The sequence below is a fragment of the Heterocephalus glaber genome, unplaced genomic scaffold (genome assembly GCF_053883595.1).
Source record: "Heterocephalus glaber isolate CG9 unplaced genomic scaffold, H.glaber_assembly_v1.0 deba00000281, whole genome shotgun sequence".
Lineage (NCBI taxonomy): Eukaryota > Metazoa > Chordata > Mammalia > Rodentia > Bathyergidae > Heterocephalus > Heterocephalus glaber.
The window spans coordinates 31,492,862-31,512,405 of NW_028258139.1; the positions used below are offsets into that span (position 1 = coordinate 31,492,862).

At 46.3% G+C, this 19,544-nt stretch overlaps 1 long non-coding RNA gene across 2 annotated transcripts in view; it reads left to right on the forward strand.

Annotated features, from left to right (window-relative positions):
• The first annotated feature begins 6,159 nt into the window (after positions 1–6,159).
• The window catches only part of LOC110347546 (uncharacterized), an 87,031-nt gene continuing 73,646 nt past the window's right edge, over positions 6,160–19,544 (forward strand). The window contains exon 1 of one of the 2 annotated variants that reach the window (XR_015441631.1): positions 6,160–6,980. This is a non-coding gene — a long non-coding RNA (uncharacterized LOC110347546). The remainder of the gene's footprint in view (positions 6,981–19,544) is intronic. The other variant, XR_015441636.1, reaches the window with a different exon arrangement.

Here is a 19,544-nt window from a genome sequence, read left to right on the forward strand (position 1 = left end):
GTATTTCAGGGTGAAATGCTAATTTTGTTGTTAGATTTGCTAAACTGGTGGTGGAAGTGTCCCACTGCCAATGAATTCACCTGTCAAGAGCTTGCCAGAGAGGTCCAGATTAGAGATACATGTTGAGAAAAATAGTCAGTGAGATCCAGGTGAGAATAGACAATGGAGTTCAAAGATTAACTCAAATGGACCTGCTGTTAGGCAGACAGCTGTTAGGCCACTGATGCCTTCTTTTGTAGGGTTGAATAAAACTGAGTGATACTGTTCACTTCAATCCTTTTGATTCTTTGGTGAGAGGGGTTTCTCTTATCTGTCTTTTCCTTTTAAATTGTGACTTTCTTAGTCTATCTTTTCATCTTTGATGCTCAGAGAACAAGCAAGATGATTTCCACAAAAGTGATGAACTTCTGAATGGCAGAGACTCTGCTTATTTACCTCTTTGTCTAGTGTCTAAAATGGTACCTGGACAATAGAAAGTGTTTGGTTAAAATATACTGAATTGAATTATTTAATTTGTATAATTATAGTTTAGAAAGTTCTCAAAGGTATATTATAATCCTTAATCTCACAATAATTCTGGGAACTGTTATCACACCCATTTACAAACAAGGAAACTGAACTGCATGTAACTTACTTGAAATCCTATAGTTAGTAAGAGGTGGTATCAGTCAGGAAAGGTTAGGTTATGCTCAGTAACAAATGAGCCTTAAAAAATCAGTAATTAACAACACAGAGTTTATTATGTAGGTCTTCTTGGAAACTCTCTAGAGAAAATGCCCTCCATCTAATGGCTCAGAGTTTTGGGATTTACCAGTCTTACATCAAGTGCTTTTGTTTTTGCTGCAGACAATCACAGAGAATCACATTTCTTCCATTCATGTTTCATTGGTCACAGATATATGGCCACAAGCACATGACTAAATTCAACTAAATTCAAGGGAGGAGGGAAGGGCCATCTCCCTTGGCCTCTGGAAGGAGAACCAGAATGATTGGTGAGTATTTCTGTTATCTATCATAAAAGCAGAGCCAAGTCTTGAACTTAGATTTCTGATTTCAAATGTAGGGTCTTTGCCTCATGTTTTATTTTTCTGTTAGCATATTAAAAGAGCTATCCACATTCATGCCAGTTTCCAGTGTTTAATTAATATCCTGAAAATAATCATGCTCTTCACCTTCTTATTTTACTTTTGCTACAGGATGAACCTCTGTATCATAACATTGGGTGTTAGAATAGGCTCAAAGGAACTCAAGATATCACTTTCTCAGGGATATCAAAGATAGGGTTTAAATATGCAGAGGACCCAGAAGTGCAAGATCTTTCTCTGCTAATTCAAATTCTCCTGTTCCTCTTGAGTTTTCAAGAACGAGAAGTATCCACACGGTGTGCCCTTGTCATCAGCTAGGATAGTACCTGCTATTTTCCAGTGGTTCTATCTAGCACAAGCTCTGTTAGAGTTACACACTAGGCTTCAGGCCTTGTGGGGTTTCCCACCTCTGTACCAGTCCAAATCTTGGATTGTATGTAATGTCCACTCTGACTGGGGGTAGGGACCATGACCAGTGTGCTATGATGAGAAAGACAATGTGACCAGGACTACTAGCCATGCAGACAGAGGAGACGTTGGGATTTACTGGGCTGGAGAGAGGCATGGACAATGGCATGCACACACAAGGGATCCCTCAACCACCAGATGTGATGCAATAGAAGTCTGAGCACATGGTCTACCAGCTCTTTCTCCTGGGGATGAGGATCTGTTCAGAGAGCTGCGAGTTGTATCTGTTATCCTCTTATATTTTACTTGCAAAAACATGGAGGGCCTTAGATATGTGGGGTTCATGACTAGTTAGAGTGTGAGCTGATTCCACTTTAGTGTAGATGAGTCTACCATTCGAATGACAGCACATCTAACATCTCTGCATTTTTTTACGTTTCAGGCCTAAATGCTGAGGTTATTTTGCTTAACCTTACAATGCTATGGATGGATGGTTTGGATATCTTCGTTTCACTGATAAAGAATGTGTGGTTCACAAGGGTAGATTTTTTGGTCTATTTTCCTCTGTTCCAGTTGCCTGGACCAGTGCTTGGTGTACTTTGGATCTTCAGTATACATTTGTTGAATAACAAAGCCCAAGGAGACTGTGCTAGTGAGCAGAGGAGCTAAGAGAGAAACCCAGGTGGTCTGACATCAAGGCTCTCCCTCTGAGCATTCATCATAGTGTGACCTCTTGCCTGTATTTGACACCTATTAACTATGGTGTATACGTTTGCTAATCACTGCACATTCATTTCTTGCCTCCCTCACTATGCTATGAACACCTTGGGAGACAGAAATAACGCCCGTTTCCTCCTGGCACTTCCTTTGCCCTTCAAAGCTGGGAAAGAGTAAGTTTGAATTACATGTTGATGGGTTGCTTGGCTGAAAAGTTGCTCTCACACCACAGACAAGGTGGGAGAAGGCAGCCACACGTTTTGGAAGCTGGTTTCATTTTCCCGGGGTGGGGGTGGGGCGGTGTTCCAACTCTCCACCTGCCTCCTCAGGAGACCAAGCCAGTGCAGTGTCACTGCTCCACTAGGGGGACCCAGATGCAAACAGAACACCTCTCCTGCCTCCTTCGTCCCTGGGATCCTTGCTGCAGTCCTCAGGAGGGCTGGGGAAGCTGCGCGAAGGACCACGTGTCCTAGTTCTGCTTTCTCCTCCCCAACTGCAGCTCTCACAATCAGGGCTTTTGGAGTGAATTCCCAAGACTGCTCAGTTCTTGGGATCCCTGCTGCTTCTGCCAGTGCCGACATATGGATTTGTCGTAGGAGCAGAAAAGAGAGATTTGGAAGAGCTGCCAGCATGGGCTGCTCCGGTTTCACGGGGAAGCCCTGCAATCAAGATCTAGTAAATAAAAGGCACTTTCTCTTCCCTTGCTCCCTCTTCCTTTCATAACTCACTGGGCCTTTCCAAACACTTGGTATTTCAGCGGGAGGCCATTTGAAGTTTGCTCTTTCCTTTCCACAGCAAAGGAACAGGATTCAGGAGTTGAGAGATGTGGTCCTTGTAAGGCCATCCCAACCTCACAGAGACAAGAACGATCTGTTTTGACAACTAACCTGACAGGGATGGATGTGTTTGTGCGATATCAAGCAGTTTCATTTCATTAGTTATGTTTTAGTGCAGCACTGCCGACCCCTTTTACTCTTTTTACACATCTTGCAAGCATGCTGCAGGCCTTTGGGAAAATTCTGATATATATTTTCTGTAATGCAATCTGATGTGGTTATTTCTTCTTTCTTATGATCTCTAATTAAATCATTTGATTTCATTTTTTATTGTAGAGTTTTATTTCTTCTAAGATCTCATCTTCCTTGAGGATGAAGGATAAGAGATATTCTCACTGAAACATATTTACTGCTTTGGAGTTTAGAGACGTTTTAAAAATACTACTAGTACAGACCCAAAATGCTCCTGCAGAGAGGTTCCACAGTCCCTTTGATTAGAGAGGCACAGGATTCTGACCAGCATCAAACCCAGTTGGCCCAAATCATGATCAGCTATGGGAATTTCTTTGGGATGAGCTCTGCCTACATGTTGGGGCCTGGTTTTCGATTTGAGGCTGTCATGGTAATTGTTGCTTAGAAGTGAATGAGCTTCTAGGGACAGTGTTTCCAAAACATATGATGTCAGGTCTCCATAGTGAAAAAAAGCCCACACTCCCTTGTTCAGCTCTAGGACGCACTGGTTGTGATGCCCTGAGTGACTCATTTGATGTTTGTGGAAAGCTCTGAGTCTTGGGGCAGGGAAGCATTTCACGCTCTAATAGTGATGTCTGCGAGTGTGGAGTGGAGGGTGTTGTGTACGCTGTGGGTCTGGCATCTTGGACGGAAATTTTCTATGCTTTTCTCCCAAACTACTATTCTTGCTTTGTCTCTCTTTTCTCCTCTGTGCTTTCTCTACCATTTGGTGCTATGTTTTTTTTGTTGTTGTTTGAGGAAATGAACTGAATTGCTTCTTCCAAGTGGAACTGCACACAGAAGCTAAATGTATGCAAGCTGCAAAAGCCGAGTTACTCAGATGATGTGATGGGAGGCCCTTTGGCGCTACCGTGGCCCCATGCTCTGCCTTGGAATCTGTGGGCCAATGCACCAGCCACGGCTGCTTCCAGCTCTTCCTGGGACAGGCTCCACCCTCTCCTGTGCACTGATTTGCTTCTTCCTGTCCCCTTCACCTGGATTGATGTCCTGTATATCCTCCAAGATCTCTGGGGTTCCTCCTCCCCGAACTCTCCCAACTGCCCTCCAGCTGATGCATTCTCACCGACAATCGTAGCATTCTTCTTTAGCTTTTCTCATGGCTCCTAGAGTTGCTCTTTTGAGTTCAGTTTGCCCAGATGTGCTAGAGATGCTTCTGGTCTGTTTGTGATGAGTAATCTGCGATCTACTCATTTAACTCTAGTGAAAATAGTAGCATTTTTCCACATGGATTTTTTTAGGTGTTGCAAACTCTTTGTAGTTGTCTACCTCTTACACGAACCTACTCATAACTTTTCTGGACATGTTTTTGTAAAATTGGGGCAGTAGTATTATTGCCCCTAGGGTTTCTGTAATGAGTGGATTCAATTTATGCAAAGTGCTTATTACGGTACTTGGCACAGAGTAATTTAGTTATTGGTATTATTGTAATTTTTATGGTCTTGGCACCATGAGGATAGCAACACTTCTCCATCTTGACTTCATGCCCAGGCTCCTGCCCAAGGGGAGGCCTGCATTTGCTTTTCACCAGGATGCACAAAGAACTGAACTTTTTGACTCTTGGCTTGGATGCTGGCTGTATGAAGTGAGAATTAGTCATGGTCTTGTTCACAATCTGAGAACAGTCACATTTCTTGCACCTGCATGGAGAAGCTTGAATTCAACCAGCATACTTCACACTTCCCAGCCCCAGCCTTACAAAGGCCACCTTTCCATAGCTCAGTGACTTCATTTTCGACCTGGTTGCCCCAGGGAGTAAGTGAGCTGAACTCTTCCAAAAGGCAGGAGAAAGCCGTGTCAGATGCAGCCTGGATTCTCCTGGGACACCCATCCTTGTGTGTTCCCAGTGTGTGACTTAAACCCAAGCAGCAAAGAGCATCCTTTGCTAGACAACAAGAATCATTTAGGAAATTGATCCTTGGAGGGGAAAGGTAGGGATGCCAGGGCCTTGGCTGGAATCGTTAAGTGAATTTACAACCTGCAAAAGAAGGGATAGATGGCTCTGGTGGTATCTCAGATGTGCAGGGTTTGGGGTGCGCTGTTTCTCCTCTGTCCTATCTCTTGACCTCTCCAGTTGTTGGACAACTTACATTCTGATACTTGCCATGTTCTCTTCTCTCTTTGGGCCTCTGCCTACAAAAGCTCGCCCCGTTCCTCCCAACTCCCACACTAGCTTTTTGGGCTTCTGGTTACACACCATGCCTTCCAGAAATCTCTCCTGACCTCAGACTCTCTTTTCTTTCAGTCTCCATCATGAGGCTTCTCAAATTGCATTATCATGTCCTGTTTCCTTGTATGTCTCTCACTGGGAAGTGGTCTTCCGGTCCCCAGAATCTGTGTTGTTTGTAGCCTGGGGCACCTGGTGGGGACCTGGCCAAAAGTTATGCAAATTAATGAATGAAAACAGCCAATGAATGAGTGAAAAGGGTAGTTATCTAGGTTTATAGAATTTTTAACAATCTTACCTAAGCATGAGAGGATGTGCGGTGACAGAGACTGGATTTTAAAGTGTTGTTTCAACATAGCACTTTCCAAAACAGTGGAATCATCTCCATGTTGGAACAGATGGGAGACATGTGACACGCAGGATGAGGCCCTACTGGCCACTGTCGCCTTCTGCCTGTGGGGTCCCTAGGTTCCTAAGAATTTGAAAGCTGCTGCCCCACAAAGATGGTACTGTTCTGAAAAAAGAAAACAACTGAGCAGAGACCACACAGTCCAGCCAGCCGCCGATTCCCTTGTCACCTGGAGCCAAGAGCACTATTACACATATACACTGGCCAGTTGCTCTAAGCGCTTTGTTTACATCATTTTCTTTTCATCCTCACAGTGATCTCATGGGGTGCGCCCCGTGCTTGCTCATTTCTCTTTTAGAGAGGACGAGACAGAAGCGTTGAGAGATTAAGTACCTTGCCTGGGCTCCCATGTCTCCTGAGCAGCTCAGCTGGGAGCTAAACCTCGGATCGTCCGCCTGTGGAAGCTGAGCCCTGAGCGGCCCGCTGCGGAACTGCCCGTCAGAACCGCTGGCCTCGTTGCGGGGGCCTGGGTGCCGAGTCCTCCCCAGGCCCCAGGAAGCTGGGATCTAATTGCCACGTTCTCACAGCAGCGCCAGCCCACGGGTTTGCACTCTTCCCACTGGGTTCTCCAACCCATCTGCTGCCAAGCAGGAAACAACTGGTGGACTCTGGATACCGTTTGTGGCAGGACAAGGCTTCTCCTCTCTTTCTCAAGAGAAGTACAGACTATTTAGGGGCAGCGACGCTAATTAGGCTTGGCTGCCTCAACAAGATAAAGTCACCCAGGCTACTTTGGGGAGCACAAGGTGAAGCGGCTTCTCCTGACCTGACTGCGCACCAAGGGGCAAGGCCTCCTTTCCTAAAAATGGTCTGTGAAATTCCCGGGACGAACCGGGAGGGAAATCTGGCACAAGGCCCAGACCGGGATAAAGACGTTTGAAATCCTTTCAGAAACCACAACTGAGAAGATTCTTCCATCTGCCCACGGCCGCTCTCGCGGTGCCCAGTGCGCAGGACAGACGCAGAAGGAGGCACAGGGCCGGAAGCGCCTCGGTCCGCGCGCAGGGTCGTCGGCGGCGGGCGGAAGCTGCTTCGGCGAAGGGGGCTGTTCTTTGTTCCATCTCCCTTCAGAGGCGACTCTGTGCACCGAGGAACCAGGCTGCTTCCGCCAGGCCAGGTGGTCAGTAGGGGAAGGGGCAACAGTCGTGGTGATTTTCTTCAGCGTTAAGGTAACGTTAGGTGAAGGCCTCAGGGCAGACGGCACAGTCGGGGCTGCTGTCCACAGAGATCACGTGACAGAGGGCGGGAAAGGGCTCCGCCTGGGCCCCGCCTCTTAAAGTCCCAGCGCCTCTTAACGTGTCACCTTGAGGACCAAGGTCCCAAGCCTGCACACTAACCGAACCTCAGCCCTGGGGTCTGTTCGGTCTCGCAGAGTGATAGGCGGGGTGAGGAGGCACTAGGACAGAGAGCCAGTGGCCTCGCCGTGGAAATGTGTTGTGAGCATGCAGTGGGGATCTGTTGTTGAAAGCCACTGATACTCTGGGGTCGTTTGTGGGTGTGCATGAGCTAGAGTACCCTCACTTCTGGGGACGCTATGTGTGATCTCTTCAATTCGTCTGTGTTTTCCACTTGAGCGTTTTCAGGAGTCAAAATGGAACTCAGCTGGATAATGACTGAGCCCGGTTTGCATGAGCTTAAAATCATTTCAAGGATTATCTCCTCAAAGTATGGGTTGGCAATATCAAAACCAAATCTATAAGTATTACCTGGGAGGAAGAAATTAATATTACCTCATGGCGTACTGTTGAACCAGGTATGGAGCCGGGTGATTGGCATATATCATTTCATTTAGTTTTAAGACTAGTTTATTACTATGTTTTTAGATGAGAACATGAAGACTACGAACACAGAGTTAGTGGATGTGAGAGGCAGAATTTAGAGTTCCAATTATGTATTTTAAAGTCTATGATGATTCTATCAGTTAGGATTTTTAACAACATGAAAGGAATGTATGGCAGTGGCATTGGGCAGAGGGGAATACCTGGAAAAGCAGGGTCATAAAAGGACAGAATTGGCGATGGTGCCAGATGTCTAGGGATAGGAATGTTACTGGCCTTTCTGGTCAGTTTCAAAGATCTGACTTCAGACATCTCAGGTTGCATCAGAGGCTCATTCCCAGAGGCTTGCATTTACAGTTCCACAAAACTACCCGCCACTGGGGATAGGGGTTCCTCAGACAGAAAGCAAAGGCTGCTGTCAAAAACCTGTGTGCATGTGTGTGTGTGATGGATGAACAATTATATGTCTTGGTTTGGCTGGAAAAAAATCCTAGGTTCTGCCTATTGTTTTGACATAATTATTATAAAAGCTACTTTCATTCTTAAAAATGTCGTGATTGGAGTATAAATCACACGGATCACTGTGTCACAGCCCATGCACAGAACCCTGTTTCTTATCTGGCTCCTTGAGTGAGGGAAATGGGGCATTTTATCACCTGGAAGGTGACAGCAGAGTTGTTTATCTGTAGGTTTGCTTTTGGTTCAGTTCCTGATAGTATGTTTCTAAATTTCTGAGTCATATTTTTATCTGATTAGCTGTTATCTAGTTTTACCAGGTAGAAGTTATATAGGTCCCTGTGATGGAGAAGATCACACTGTTTCTGTGGGACAGACGGATCCCTGATGAGGAGGATTGGGTATGATGGGCCTGGGATGTGTTCCAAGCTTTGTGTGAGGTTTTGATTGCTCAAGAATCTGTACCCCTTTGTGTATGTCAAGGTGCACATGACCTTGAGCTTCCTAAATATCTTTTCAGTCCCTCTAACTTTTCTGTCTTCGTTGCTAGTCCAAGCTGCAGCTGACACGGGGGCGGCTGCAGGTGCCCCGTTGGCACCTGGGTCTCCATGCTGTCCCTAGTCCAGCCTGCTCCACAGCGTAGCCAGGGTGCTCTCCCTGAGGTGAAGGCGTGGTTACGTCAGCCCGGCTCTGACGCTCCTTGTTGCCTCCACGTGCTCCGCACGATCTGGCCCAGCGTGGCTTTGCAGCTCCTCTCTCATACTGCCCACCTTGTGCCCTTCCCTCTGACTCTCTGGGAATCCTCTAGCTCCTATGAAGAAGATACTCCTACATGAGCGCGCTCTGCTTCCCGTTTTCCACCAGCTCCTGCTTATCCTTACCCCTTAGCATTTGTACGAATCAACTTGTTAACAGCTCATCTACATGGAGCACTTCTTTATAGGCCAGGTGCCTCGCCTGGGCTCCAGGTGGAACGCCTGAGGTGGTCCTTTCAGCAGTACTCCCTGAGGTAGGTGCTACTGTTATTAGCACTCCTGTTTTAAAGATGGAGCAGGGGTGGGCTACACAGATGACAAATGTCTTTCGAGGGTGCACAGCTAGTAAGAGGCAGAGCTATGGGAAAACGGGCACGGAGCCTTTTCCTTTAACCTCGACCTACATGGCTTTTCTAAGGAACATCTCCAGCAGCCTTTCATCTCCCTGGCCTCCCCAGTCTGTATTAGTGCCTCTTCTTGGAGCTTGCATAGCACAAAACTTTGTATAGCGTAACCCTCCCCACTCAGTGCTGTAATGGTCTGTTTACTTGCTTTCGTTTTCTTCTGGAGCACAAGACTCATGAGTTTTCAGTTTTTAACGCATGTAGGCACAGTTCTTATAATACAGTAGATGTTCGATGAATGCTGATTGAGTGGATGATTAGAACCAAAATGTTGGTATTTAGTTTTTGAGAAGGTATCAAGTGCTTTGCCCATCCTCTCTGAATACTTGGCTCCTCACCTGCCTCTAGGCTTTTGCTTGTGAAACTTCCTTCATGCACAGCCTGTCCTTTCGCCCCTCTGGTAATTCACATTGTTCTTGCTTCAGATGCCATTAGGGAACGAATCTTTGCTGACTTACCTTTTGGCTTGCCTTCTCCATGTCTCTTCAGCCGGAGACTCTGTACCCTGGATCCCATGGCATAAGTCGGTGCTGTCCCTCAAGATATATTTTCCTTCCATCTTTGAGAAGATGAAATAGTACCAATGAATAAAAACTCCTTTGCAATTGGGAAGGAGCCTTTTGATGAACTTCAGTTTTGGTCAAGGAGAGAAGGGTTGTAAGTAAATTCTGGAAGAGTGTTGAAAGGAAGAGGCATGCCTTTCTTCCTTTCCCACTGTGAAAGGTGTAGACTGGAGCTCTAGTGGAACTTCCTGTACCATGAGAACCGGAACCACACTTAAGAGATGGTGGTGAAGCAGGACTTAAAGAGAAACAAGTTTTTCCTAGCCTTGGGTGCTTCCCCCCCATCACCCCGCTCTGCAACTGTAACTCCTTTTCTGGTACAGATAAAAGTGGCAACTAGGTCCTGTAAACTAAGTTTATGTCATTTTGTTCTCACGGCTTCGCAAGGCTCTGTCTTCTTTCAAGGCTACGTTGAAAAACTATCTTCGTCCTGTTTCTGTAAACTTCTTGCTACGTCACTGGAAAGACCACTCCCTTTCCACTAAATGTATAAAAACGAAAACATTTCCTTGTCCAGCACTCAGCCTTTTGACCCGGAGTCCAACTGAGTCAAGGTGCACCTAACAAACCCTGATTCTCACTGGTCTCTCTTGTCTCTTTTATTCCACAGCAGAGGCACGGCACACTGCATGAAGCCTGAGTCTTAGACGACGTTGTGTTGCTTTTCAAAGCCATCTCTAGACTATCTTCTTTTATATCAGTGAGCAATGCTCACACTTACCTTTGGCTTCTCTGTTATATTTACCTAAATCCAATCCTGCCTGGTACTGGTCCAAGGGAGACTCCACACATGCCGAGCTGTCTTGAGAAACTGGCTGGTGACTCTAGACAGCAGGTGGCAGCTGCTATTTAAAAGATATTTAAAAGAGAATCTTCTATAGTAGGGGATTAAAAATATCAGAGTCTATACATGTGCCTTAAATTCTGGCTTAGAATTGTCTCACATCAAGGTATACCACCTTTCAGCACTGTTTTTCCCACTGGAGATGGCTGGTGGGTAGATGAGGTTGGACCATGAGTTTTAAGGGTCTGATATCAAAGGCCATGTCTCCAAGGCAAGAAGTGTTGAAGACAGAGAATGATACCAACCCCTCTCCCCTCAATTTTGGTGGGTAACCTCATATTTTTTCCAAGTTCCATGGGGCCTTTCCTCATCACTGCCAGAATATACTCTGGCCCTTGTTTTGACTTTGCATGCATGTGTGAGGGGACGCAGGACTCTGGGCTGTAGCATCAGTGCTGTTCGTGAGTGGCAGGTCTGAGCCTGCCGTTCCATCTTGAGGCGCCTCTTACATTGCAAAGTCTGACCTTGCCACCCTGGCCAACCTACTCTTCCAGCTCTGTCAAATCCAGTGACAATGTTTCAGTTCTAAAATTGCCTTCCTTCCTAAAGCTCCAGCTAGGCAGTGCTGCAGGACCATGGAGTCCTGCTCTCAGGACAAACCTCCTCTTGTCCATCACCACTTGCAAGTTGTTTGCTCTTTCAGATTTCCTTATTTGACCTGACTTCCTAGGAGGCTCCCACTGCCTTTTTGCGTACATCTGTAAGTCTGTGAGTGTTTGGAGGTGTGGAGAGAAGAGAGGAAGACAGTGATGTCATGGGTTAAATGTAATTGTCCCTGGACCAGATCCTTTCTTGAGATAGCCCTGTGTCTTGCACTCTGCTCTAGATTTCTCTGCCCTAGAAATTGTTTCATCCTTCCACCCCTGGGTTATTAGGCCTGCAGGGTACTAACCCCCATCGCCTCTGCATCCCCATCATTAGTGGCTCTGTAGAAGATGCTCCTTTCTTCTGAACTGAACAATGCCTTACAAGTTGCTTTTGGCATGGTCCTCTAGGCAACCTTTTCTGGTGAGTTGCAGTTGGCCTAAAGAGCACTCCTTGGCTCTGGTCCCCTGATGAAGTGTGGCTCTTCAGAGATAAGGCTTCGTGCCCAGTGCTGTGCTGAGCAGATGGTGCTCACCCAGGGAATGTGGGTGGAAACCAAAAGTGGAAGTGAATCGGTAGACTCCAGAGATGTTCCTAAATGGCATTCCTCGTCCATCCTAGGCTCCTGTGTTCTTTATAACTCAACTCCTTTTAGGATGCTGCTTCCCTCATGGAGAAATGAAACCCTGGCATGGGGGTGAGATGAATTGGTCTGCGGGTCATGTAAGTGAGAGTGATTTGAGAAGTGTAACATCCCTGTGGTGGAAGGAGCCCAGGAGCCAGAGTCACATTTTGGTTCAAAGCGCAGGTTCTGCCCTGTTCTTGGGCAGCTGCATGGAGCCATCTGCCTCCTTGTTTTTCTGGACAATAAAAACATGAAGATGAGTATGCCACTTAGCACCCACACCACAAGTGGCTGGACACATGGTAGAAGGAGCACAGCTCTAGGGCGGGGAACTGTAGCCTACAGCCCCGTTCTTCCTCTTTTACTCTAACTGAGATAGAAAAATGAGGCCCAACACACCTTTTTCCCCTTTGCCAGCCAGCGATCTTCCTGACACCATCACAACCCTCCCCTCGCTGCCCCGAAGTTGGTCTGGGAGGAGTAGCTCCAGTGTCTTCCTGCCTGTCTCATCTTGCAGTTCAGCAGCTGCTTCCTAGGTGGCTGATTGCTTCTGCAGGGGGCGGCTCAGTGTCAGGCACAATGAATGCCCTCCCCCTTCTTCGCACTGCTCAGGTGCTGCCGCCACTGGCTGTGAGGAGACACTGAAGGACCACACCTGACAGGGCAGAGACCAGGGATGAGCCCACCTGCCATTATTCCCAAAGTGCCCGAAGCCCGAAGGGCCACCATCAACATGGTTCTGCTTCTGGAATCTCGTTGAAAGTGGCAGCAGTCACAACTTCAGCTCCACCATCTCCTCTGTTGGCTGAGCTGTCATTGACACCTGAGGCTGTCCGCCTTGCCCCAAGCTGCTCCAGGAGGTATTGGCCTTGGCTGCAGCTGGCTTCAGATGCAGATCTAGGCCAGATGACCACGTCCTGCAGCTCCTCTGGATGACTCCACCCTGCAGATGACCCATCACCCTCTGTTGCTGCTCTGAAAGTCCCAACATAGATTCACAAGATGCAGGAGACTGCACATTTGCACCCTGGCCTCTCTCAGCAAACAGCATTCCCTCCCATGGCTTAGCACCCCTCTGTGCTGCAGCACAGACCCAAGTGAGCCCTTGCGTGGTGGCCCTCTGATCTACTCATGATTTTTTCCTGGACAGAGTGGGCTGAGCTGGTTGTACTGAGACAGACCTGGTAACACCAAGGCTTAACAGAGCTGAGCGTGCATGTCAGCCAGAGGGCTACCGAGGAGCTCCAGAGAGTGGTGGAGCAGTGAGGTGCCCAGGCCTGGCAGACTCGTGACCTATGAAAGAGGGCCGGAGTGGCTGGAAGCTCCCTGGAAAGCTCCGAAGCCACCAAGGTTATGAGCTGCAGGTGCTGAGGAGCTGACCAGGGCGGCTGAGAGCCTCCAGGACTTGCTAACACTTAAAGCTTAGAACCGTAGCACTGAGAGCTCTAACATGAAGGCCTGAAAGTCACTGCCACCTAAAGCCTGGAGCGACTAAGAGTGAGGCAGCTGTACTTTGCCAGTTTGTGACTTCCGTCTCAATTGAGCAAAAGAGCCCCTGGGCAGTTGGTGACAGCACATCTTAGGAAAGCATTTGAACGTCAAGCTTTCATTTCTTCATCTATTAAACTATTGACAATAACTTCTACTTCAGAGGGAATTATGTTAAGTGAGAGAAAACAAGTGAATGTGCTATAATAATTATGTACAATTACTCTTGTCACAAGAGTGCTAATAGCTCTCTTCCATACCCTGCCTTACAACTGTTCATGCCTGCACGAGGACCCCCACCCTCCTGATTTTCAATGATCAGTGTCCTCTTGTTAGACATCAATTATCTATCACTGCTCTCTTTTCCTCTTTGGGCACAGGCCAATGGGCCCTGCAATATTGCTAGTTGCCTTCTGATTCTTGTGTGCCAAGCCGTGAGTGTGTAGCTATGGAAGCAGCACATAGATGGGTACTAGCTTACGATGTGATGGACACAGTCTAGAGTGGTGCAGTTCATGGTGGCACAACTGTATGTGGTAGCCTTGGCCTCTGCCTGCCCTCCACAGGCCTCTAGATCTCTGTTCTCTAGAGTGTGTTATTTATGCAAAGGCCCAGCTTGGCTGCAGGGTTTATGGGGTTGCAAGCTATGTTGTGAGAGTTTTCTACACCTGAATGATCAGGGGACTCCAGTACCAAGGCCCTTGCAGAGAAAAGAACTAGGAATGAGGCTGAGTTCTAGAAGACTACAGTCCAGAAGCAAGCAGGTGAACTGAGGTAGATGTCTATGTGAAGGACTCCGAAGCAACTGTCAAAGTTGGGAGGGAGAATATGCAAGCCCAGGACAAGGGAAGAGAACAACAATAAGTGGATAGAATGCATAGGGAGAGTTAAGTGTCTGGACAAGGCATGTAGGCTTGAGAGTCAGTGTTCAGGCTGAGTGATAGTGGCCTTGAATCAGCCAAGTCCAAGGGCCAGGAATTTGGCTTGGCTCTGATACGGAGTAGATTTTGCCCTACCCAAATTCACATGTTTAACTCTTAGCTCCAGTGTGATTGTCTTTGGAGATAGGGATTTTAACCATCTTTGATTAAAATTAGCATTATGGTCACATCTAATTGAAAAAGGAGGTGAGAAAATTTGGAATTCCACCTGGGAGCATTTCTGCCCCAATAAAATTGGACTGTTGTTTCTAACAAGGAAGGAGAATATGTATGCTATAGACAAGTAGCAGCCTCTGCCACAGGGCTGTTTTGCATATCTTTCTGTTCAGCTGTTTTGTTGGAATTACCTTTCTTAAAAGCAACTGACAGATGCAGGTGATTTGCTGGGCATATGGTTACTGCTCAATAAATGCCAATGGGTTATTGAATTAGAATGCTTGTTAAACCATTGCACCAATTGCAGGGTAGGGGAAAATGTGGGCTTCTCTTTTTGAAGATGTGGTAGTCAGGGCCAGAACAAACATTCCCATTAACAACAGCCTGGCTTGCTGAGAGCCCAACTGCTCCCCAAACACAGCTGAATCAGAACTGCATCTCTCCTTTGCTGCCGCCTCCAGGTGATGGGAGTTCTCCATTAGCACATTGTATGAAGTGGTCACTGGTGCCACAGGAGGAAAAATTGTGACTCAGGAAATTTCTTCTTGGCCGGAAATATAGTAAGTCAAAGTAACAAGGCAATGATGTTCTGTTTTCAGCTTTATTCCACGGCATTACTTGCCAGTGATTGCTCAAGGAAATTTGGTCATGACATGCCATACCACTGCATATTGAATTTTGCAAAATTTTTAGGGTTACTTGATAAATTGAAAAGCCAGACCAGATGTGTTAGATCATTAGAAGTTCAGCTTTGATGATATATGGATTGAAGTGTCAATCACTGTAGTAGAAAAAACTACTCAACGTACACTGTGTGGTAAGTTCTTTTTGCTTTGGCACCTACAAAGAACAACTATTTGCTTTTGCTTGCCATTTAGTGAAGGAGATAGGATGTGGATGGGAGGATTACAGAGGGTAGAATGTGAGGAGATTAGCAGAGAAGCCTCTGGAAGCAAAGCAGAAAGGCTCAGGACGGCGCAGGGAGGTCTTTGAAGAAAGCTACATGGAGGGGTGGGGAGCTCTACCCAAAGGATGGGGAAGCTTTGGACCTTGGTGATTGGGCTGAGGGCGTGGAGGAACAGTCACTAGGCCGGGAACAGCATGAGGAAAGGCCTAGAGAGGAGGTGACCCAGGGCATCTTCAACAGGAGCCAAGGACAGCATTGTCTGCAGATTACAGACAGACTCTGGGAAGAGGCCCATAAGCAAAGAAGCCTGAGAAAATGCCAGCGATTCTAACCAAACATTAGCCCATCAGGGGCTCGGGAGACCCTTTCTCCAAAGGCAAACTGACATTTATTTAATTGTGTTAAACAAGCAAACACATTTATATGATCAGGAAAGACCTTTCTTTTACGTGGAACTGCTATTTCCTGAAAGCTTTCCTGTAATATTAGCTTGGAAAATATTTATATGTGTGGCATAAAGGTTTTAGGCTCTTTATAAATGTTACCTAACAATGATAATTATGCTAAACTTAATAAAATAATGAAATCTAATTTTGGCTGAAATATAAGGAACATAAATGCAGTTTTGTAAAATGATGTTGATATATATATAAAATTATAGATGAATAGACATATCTATCTATAGATCTGTACATATCTATATGTCTGTGTCTGAGTCCTGTCTAATTTCTATCTATATCTGTAATAACATAAGGAATTGGTTCACATGATCATGGAGGCTGAGAAGTCTCTTTATTTCTCTCTCTCTCTCTCTCTCTCTCTCTCTTCCTTCCTTTCTTTCTCTCTCTCTCATACTGGGGATTGAACTCAGGACCTTGTGCTTGCCAGGCAGGCAGTGGCACCACTGAGCTAAATCCCTAGTCCTGAGAAGTCTTTTCTTATGGCTTACATCAAGAATATCCCCAAAGGCCTCATGAGCACGCAGGTGGGCTTTGGAAGGGGACTGAGTCACCAGAGCGTTATGGCTGACTTGCTGTGAGGAGGCCCGGCCTGGTTGGAGGAGGCTGTCACTGGAGGGGTGACCTGGAGGGCTGTATCTCCCTCCACGGCTCCTTCCTTCTCGCTCTGTTTTTGGCCACTGTGAAGTTAGCAGCTTTTCCTCTGCTCTGCCCCTCCACTGTCCTAGTTCTGTGTTGGAGCTGGCCCATCGTAGGCTGCAGACTTGAGCTAAAACAAACTTCTCGTTCTTTAGGTTGTGGGTGCCAGGTATTGTTCTTTGGCAGTAAAAAAGTGAGCAAAACATCCCTTAATCTCCTGTTTGCAAACTGCAGATTCAAGGCTGTTGACGATATGGTTCAGTGGTATAGACTCCAAACTTGTGAAGGCCCAAGAACCAGGAGCAACAAAGGCCAGAGAAGACAGATGTCCCTGTTTATGCAGTGGGTCCAGAGTTCCCTTCCCTTTTCCTTCTGTTTGGGCTCTCAAAGGACTGGATGATGTCCGTATTGGGAAGGTCCATCTGCATCATTTCCTGTGATTGAAGATTCAATACTCTTGCCTTCATTTTGTTTGGAACTTTTAAGAGACAGACCTTAGGTTTTGGTTATGAATTCAAATGAATGTTTGCTTAAAGTGGACCATTCTGGTCAATACACAGGTTAACTCCATGAGCACAGCCTCAGTTTGATGAGCATGTGAAATTCAGACTGATCAAAATGGAGGTGTTGTTTTACATGGAACCACTTGCGTGGAGTAAGAGAAAGCCTTCCAATGTGCGAAGAAGATGCTCCTGGATCAGCTCCTACTCAGGGGTGTTCGAAGGTGTACAGTCCAGATAATGAGTGGTCCCACACACGCGCACATATATGTACACACCTGTGCAAGTGTGTGGGTACTGTATCTCTTGATTACATAGTTTACCGTGGTTCTTCTTGCTTAGGAGGCTTTTCTGGGCAGTTCCGCTAAGCAGGGACTCAGGAGTCCACCCACCTTGCAGGTCTGCCACATTGAACACAGAGCGTCAAGTGCTCTGTGTCATCAGCTGGCAGACAGAAGAGAGAGGGATGGGGAAGGTATATTGATTACGGTCATTTTGGCCTGGAAGGGCACATCAGCTTTCTCACCTTCCATTGGCCTCCAGATGCAGTCATGTGGCCTCCAGATGCAGTGTGGGAAAGCCTGTTCCAGTGTTGCCAGGAAGAAAAAATATATTTGCTGAGCGTGTGGCCTCCCTGCTTACTGCCGTGCTCCTCAGACTGCCCATGGCCCAGCGGCAGAAGGGTGCCAAGCCTCGCGTCTGCTCTTCGTCTGAAAGAAAGAAAACACAGTGGTCTGCGAAATTTGTGTTCCTTTATGCCCTAAAAATATTTTGAAAAATTATATACTCCTTACATATTTCTTAAATTGATATAAATTCTTCTTCATAAATTTAAATAGTTTTAAAGGATGGACGTTCTCACATATCATAAATATTGAACATTTTAATATAAAGTAATAGATTACGTTTTAAAATGAACCCAGGGGCTTATAGATGTCATAGGCATTTGACACCTACTATCATCTACTTAAAAAATTGCACGAATAGGAAATTCTATGCCACATCTTTTTCATATTAAATATCCTATACCCATTCTATTTCCATGATAGAGTTTTCTCTTATTGCAGTGTGCTTTTATGTTTGGCAGTCACTTATTGATCAACCTATGAAATATTTCTGCAAAAGAAAATAATGTTTAAAAATTGAATCCAACATTTTTTTCCTATGGCTCCAAGGCTCTGAGTTTTAAAACAAGTATCTTTTGATTGAGTTATCATTAAAATTGTTAGCTCACAGTTGATCAAAATAACATGTAGACAGTGTACATTTTAATAAATGATTGTTAGTCACGGAGGTAAAATGGTTTTAGAGAGGCTTCTCTGAGTGGTAAATACAGTGTGGGGCTCATCTCCTTACTCACGGAGCCTGTAGAGACAGCATTTTGAGTCACTCCTCTCTTTGTTGTGGAATATGTCTTTTTTCCCAGAATGGGTGAAGAATAGAGAAGGCAGTGAGGAAAGGGAATTGCCTTGCTGCTTGTAGGGTGTTTCCATACACAGATCAGTTTTGTAGGAGAGTGTGCCTTTCATAATTGTGCATCTGGAACCTGTCCCTGCTAAACTTCCTCTGGAGATCTTTATGCACATGTCCAGTTGGAAGACCACTAATGTATGGAGAAGAGAAACGACCCTTGTGTCAGGAGACTTCGTTGTGCTCAGCCTTCTAGGTCAGTTACTTCACATAAAGCACTCGGTGCCCTAACTCAAAGGGCTCTGGGGCCCTTCCGGCACCCACATTCAGATTCCCAGACATCCTCCTGGGGCATTTGTTACTGACTGCATCTGCCACATTATCTTTTCCAAGCCTCCAGGTCCTGAGCCATGTCATCTCAACATGTCAAGCAGATCTATGAAAGTAATCTTCAACCTTCAGGACAATTAGAAAGAAACACAGATAAAGGGAACAGAACTTTCGGCATTTCTTTTCTTCTTCCTTTTTGGTCTTGATTAGATATGTGGTTTCCATAGCTTGCGTGACTAATTTGTGCTTCAATGACTCCCTTATAACCTTCGCATGTAAAGATGGAAAAATTCCCCCAACATTTTCAGGAGACATTTATTACAGACCATTTTATATGTCTGGTCAGAAAGGGTAACTGACTTTTTTACAAGAACAGAATTTGGCAAAAAGCCTGGTCTACTTTAGTTCCCCTTTTGCCAAAAACCCCTCTGGAGCCAGCTTGACATCCCATATTACGTCAGCCTGAGCAATGGTGGGGGTGAGTGGCCCTTTCACACACAGGAAACAGAGCCTCACGGCAGACCCCCCTCTCTGCCTGAGTCGCAGAAATGCAAGGTTGGACTTAGTGGTTCTGTCTCCCTGGGAAGAGAAAGAGGGCACCACACAGAAGACTTGGTGGGCACTGAGAAGCCAGGCTGCACCACCTTAAGCAGCAGGATGGAGGCCTAGGACCACCGTAGGACCAAGGCTGCCACCTCTGTTTCACCCTGGCCAGCCAGCCTTGGCTGCTGCATCCTCTCCTCTCACCTCCAGGGTGGCCACTTGATCACTTTTGAAGACAGGCCCGCTCCACCTCCCGCAGCACACACTGACAGGAGACGGGCAGTCCATTAGCCACAGAGGGGCTTGAACAGGGCTGTGTCGGGTTCTCATTTCCGCTTTTGATTTACTGCT